Here is a 6,000-nt window from a genome sequence, read left to right as displayed (position 1 = left end):
GAAGTCAATAATGGAAAATATTTTTGAATTTTTTGTTTTGAAAATTGGGGGTCTAAAAAAACTTTTCTAGACTTTTTGGCAAGACAAATATTTTTTGCAACAAATAAAGATATATATATATATATATATATATATATATATATATATATATATATATATATATATATATATATATATATTTGTTGGAAATAAAGAAAAACTTTTTGGATTTATATATATATATATTTACAACAAATAATGAAAACCACTTCAATGCCCGACTCTTTTTAATTTTTTTATTTTTGGCATTTTCATAAACAAATAAATAAATAAAAAAAATCATTTTAAAAACAAAACTTTTTTTTTATTTTCATTTTCATGGCAAGACAAACTATTTTTTTCTATATTTTGTTTTGAAAAACAAGACAGAACAACGACTTTTTTTTCTTCTATTTTTCCTTTGCTTTTAATAAAACAAACTAGTAAGACATTTTTTTTTTCATTTCGGCAGAGTTTTGACAGTATTTGGGCATTGGGTTTTTTCAAAAATAAATAATTAACTCCCTAACCGCTATTTCCTTTTTTTCCAATTTCACAATATTCATAATATTCAAACACCGGTCAGCATGCAGGCGCGAGACAAATAAATGCACGGAAAACAAATAGGATGCATCAGGATGGTCTTTTCATATCAGGTTACTAGTCCTAGACGAACCCAACCCCTGTGTTGAGTCCCCTAAGTCAAATGCAACGTGATGCAAATAAGCGTTCCTACTAGGGATCCGACATGAAGTCACGTTATTCTATGTTTAAAACCTGGGTCGGTGTTCTAGACAGTGTACCCGAGCGGACAACTCGAGTTGAGGAAGGAGCTCCTTTCCGGGAACCAAAAGGCTAGCCAGCTTAGAAACTTTCCGAGCCTCTTTTATTTAGGGTATGACACTAACAGAATAGGGAGTCTTAACCAGTAAGCACATCCCCAGAGATAAGAAGAGAAGGTTTCGGCACAGTTTATAGGTACAATTCAAATAACATCAAAGCAGTAAAAAACATCATTTTGCACATTTAGGCCAAAACATGTAATAAGATCAAATAATAAATAAAGCCAAATATAACAATTCATCTAAGCTCGAATTTCTAACTCTGAACCAGTGGTTCTGGGTTTTTATTCCCCAGCAGAGTCGCCAGAGCTGTCACACCTCCTTTTTTTGCCCCCGCGAGGGGCGTAGGGGTTTTTCCAATTAAAGGACAATCGAAATGGGATTCGTTTATTTACTTCAGAGTCGCCACTTGGGAGATTTAGGGTGTCCCAAGTCACCAATTTAATCCCGAATCGAGGAAAAGAATGACTCCATATTACAGTCTGCGTACCAGAAATCCGAATAAGGAATTCTGTTAACCCGGGAGAAGGTGTTAGGTATTCCCGAGTTCCGTGGTTCTAGCACGGTCGCTCAACTGTCATATTCGGCTTGATTATCTGATTTCGTACAAATATGAACTCATGTGCAAATTTTAACTTTTTACCGCTTTCATAATTATTATTATTATTTTTTACAAGGAATTGCAACGTTGTGAAAATGTATCTCGAACCGCGTCATAATCAATGTACCCGTGGTCGTCGACACACTTTGACTCCGTTGAGATTTGGATTTGGGTCACATAAATGTGCACCCGAGTTTAAGAAAATTAAATTATTAAAGGCGCGCCTAAAGCGACTAGCGTATCATCTACTTTGGGTAGGGCTGTGATATTTTGCTAAACGGTCCATCCCGAAGTCTAAGCAATTTTAAAGCAAATATTTACTGAGGGCCCGCAATTTTGTATTTTTATTCGGCGAGGCTCATCTCATTCTTATTTTTTAAAGGAATTTGCAACGTCATGGAAATGCATATCGGACCACGTCACAATCAATGTACCCGTGATTAGAGCCACATTTCGACTCCGTTGAGATTTGGATTTGGGTCACATAAATGTACACCCGAGTTTAAGAAGGTAAGATTATTAAAATGCGCGCCTAAAGCGATTAGCGTATTATTATTTTGGGTAAGGCCGTGGAGTTCGCTAAGCGGCCTATCCCGAGTTCTAAGTCATTAACACGTACATTTTTGTGAGGGCCCCACAATCTGTGCGTTTTATTTGGCGAGGCTCGTCTCATTTTTATTTAAAAGGATAAACCTACAGTGACTACATTTTTTCTATTAAGTTCGTCTCTAAAATAAAAGAAAATCTCCCGATTAATTACATGCTAAAAAGACGTAACTTATTAGTTATTAGTTTACGGCTAATGCGAATGGAAAATTACAATCGAGTATGTACAAAGAAAGACTACTTTCATTCTATATTCTATTATTTAATAATACTAGAACATGAGATTGACACACCATAATATCAAAACAAATTAACTAGTATTTGATTAATTTAAACTAACATTATTAGATGAAGAAGTTATACATATGCAACCCCTTACTCATTAATCAGTCAACTACATTATTATACAAAGAAAGGAAAATTCTATTCAAACACAAATCTAAACAGGAGGAATTCAACAGGAACAAAGCCTGATTAATATTTCATTTCGCTTCAAGCCGAGAGTGTACAAATGTGTACCTGGAAATGACAGTACAAGAAGAAAAGAATGAGGAGTCAGCAGTAGTAATAACACAGCAACAACAGGTTCAGCAACACCGCAAAATCAGTAACGACCAGTAGAATAACCCAGTAACAGATTGAAAAATCAGCAATACCAAAGTGCAATCGCAGTCAAAGCAGAAGAGAGACGGATATAAGATGCAATAGTTTACTAATTTTGAATAACACTCGAGGAAAGGCAAACGGAAATTATTCAAGTGAAAGTTCAAATTGTCTTTCTCTTCTAAGTCTTCAAACTCTCTTAAAAAAAACTCTCAAGTGTAGAAGTCCCCTCGTTTTTTTCCAGTCCTTTTTTTCGTTCCCCCTCAATAATGTGTCAAAATACCCTATATATAACAAGACTCTTGTCTTGAATCCCCAACCCGAAATATTCCCCCAATGGCATGCTTTGTCCCCACTAATTAATGTTTTCTTTATTTTAAACCCTTGTCCCCCATGCCTACATGCTTTGTTCCCCACTACATTAAATAAATATATCCACCCCAACCCATTACATCTTGTCCCACATGCCTAACATAAACAATTACAATATTCCCCCCACTACATTATGTCTTGTCCCCCACTATATTAAACAATTATATCAACCCCACCCCATTACATCTTGTCCCCCATGCCTAACATAAAGAATTATTCAAAATGTTCAATTCCAAAACTACCCCTCCGACCTTATTGCAATTACCATTTCACCCCTGAACGTACTACAATTTACCAAACTACCCCATCAGCTATAACCAATTCCCCTAATCAATCTCAACCAAAATATAGCCAATATGACCAATTTCTAAACAAATTCAACAACAAATCATATGAACACAGATGAATCATACAACTTCAAATTAATGAAAATAAATTAATCATATTGAGAACCTATCCTGGTTAACTTAGACCAAAATGGATGAGCAAGGAAACAACAATATTAACAACAAAATACATGATTCAAACTAAATCAACAAATCAAAAACCAAAACATACTCAAATTAAATTACTGGATGAACTTCAAACAAAGAATAAACATGCATTAAATCCATATTAAATAACAAACATGACGGATTCAAATGATTAAACCAACATATTTCCCTATTACAACTAAATTCTTTTAGAAAAATAAAAACAAAACCGAAGAAGAAACAATTATGAATTTAAACTTGAATCTAACAACATTAACAATTTCTGAAAAATACATAAAACACATGAAACAAACTGAAGAAATAATTAATTAAACTTCAATTTGAATCTAACAAACATTAAACTAACAATTTCACATGAACAAACTGAAAAATTAACAAAACGATGAATATGAAACAAAACAAAAATCAAACATTTACTGATTTTATATTCGAGAATATCAAAACAAAATACGGAAAACATGAAACTCAAACCTACTAACCGGATCCAAGTGACGATGAACTTGAATGAAAACAAATCTGTCCGGAAACGATTATCGCACAAAAATCACTCGAATCTGCCCGAAAACTTAAACAATGGACGAAGCTTCGCTGGAGGGGTGTTTGGCGACGACGAGAGCTGAAGCAGCAACGATGGGGTCTGTTTGGACGTAGCGAAGAAGAAGCAGTAGCAGCTGGTCGTTTGGATGGAGACAAGTGAAACGAAACCCCATGTCCATGGCTGGAGCTCAGAGATGACAGAGGTGAGCGTAGGCAGCCATGGATGTGTGTTTTGGAGTTTGGAGGAGTTGTTCATGGTGAGGGTGGTCGATGGGGTGTTGGAGGAGACGATGGGGCTGGGCAACTATGGAGCTGCTGGTGCGTGTGTGTGTGTGTTTGAAGAAGACGAAGCAAGGGCAGCCATGGATGGGGTGTTTGGGATTTTGGAGAAGAAGAAGAGAGGGTGGGGGCGGATAGTTTAGTTTAGGGTTTGGTTTTTTTTTGTTTGTTTTTGTTTTGTTTTGGAAAAAAATGAAAAATGAAGAGGGGTTAGGTATTGGGTTTATGGGGCGGACCGGGTCGACCCGTGTGGAGATGGACCGGGTCATGGGGAAGGTTGGGTATTTTTGGGCTTGTAGCTTGAATTAGAAGAAGAACCCAATTCCGATTTTTTTGTATTTTTGCTCTCTTTTCTTCTTTTATTTTTGTAAAACTAAATTCTAAAAATCCTTAAATTATTATTAAGAACTATATTAAGTTATAAAAGCGCAAATTAACTCCCAATAACAATTAACGCACAATTAAGTAATAATTAAGCATAAAATTGTACAATTGGACATTAAATGCTTAAAATGCAAAAGATGCCTATTTTTGTAATTTTCAATTTTTGTAAAGCAAACTTAATTACTAACAATTGTAGAATTAAATCCTACATGCAAAATGCGACATAATTTTGTATTTTTTATTAATTTAACAAATAAACATGCACAGACAAATACAAATAATTATCCAAAAATATCACAAAAATTCTCAAAATTGCACACCAAGAAAAATCATTTTATTTTGAATTTTTGGGAGTAATTCTCATATAGGGCAAAAATCCCGTGCTTACAGATTCGTTCGGTCTTCGATTCAAACCTACAGCGGCAGATGTGAAAAGGGCTAAAAGGTTGAAACAGAAGGCGTGAGTACTTCCAAAGCCTATTCCGCGTCTCTCCAGGTCTTTTGTCAAGCCCGGTGCCAGGAAACACCCAGTGACAACAGTTCCAAGTTCTGTGGTTGACATTGATGAGGAGTTAATTGAAAGGTTCCAAAGGTTGTTTGATGATGTGAACATGGTGGAAGTTGAAAAATGTTCTAGCAAAGCGGACGTGTAGTTCGTCGGGCCGAATGCAAAGCTTAACAATTGGAAGGCTACTCATCTCCCTACCCGGAAGAAGTCTTGGTGGTTTATTTTATTTTCCTTTCTAGTTGGGTCATTCCAGGGTTGTGACCCATACTTTTATTTTCCGCTTGTTGATGTACAAACCCTATTATCCTTTATTTTCAATGAAATACAATTTCCTTTTTCCATCATTCCTGATAGTTTTATTTTTGTTTTTCTTTTCTTCTCTATACAGTTCTTTTTATGCTGGTTTCAATAACATGACATGCATGAGGAATCTTCGGCCTAGTCTTAAAAGTCAATCTAATTTTGAAATAATAGTCCAAGAAATAGAGTGTGATGATGAATCAGAATATGATGAAGATGAGGCCTTTGAAGAGATTAGTAAGGAACTAAGTCATTTTGAGGAAAAACCCAAGCCTAACCTGAATGATACAGAAGCAATCAATTTAGGGGACCCAGATAATGTCAGAGAAACTAAGATAAGTGTCTATCTTGAACTACAAATCAAGGAAGAAATAATTAAAGCATTGTTTGAGTATAAGGATATTTTTGCATGGTCATATGATGACATGCCAGGCTTGAGTACCAATTTGGTGGTCC

The sequence above is a fragment of the Nicotiana tabacum genome, chromosome 3 (genome assembly GCF_000715075.1).
Source record: "Nicotiana tabacum cultivar K326 chromosome 3, ASM71507v2, whole genome shotgun sequence".
NCBI classification, from domain to species: domain Eukaryota; kingdom Viridiplantae; phylum Streptophyta; class Magnoliopsida; order Solanales; family Solanaceae; genus Nicotiana; species Nicotiana tabacum.
Note: the sequence above shows the minus strand (reverse complement) of the source record.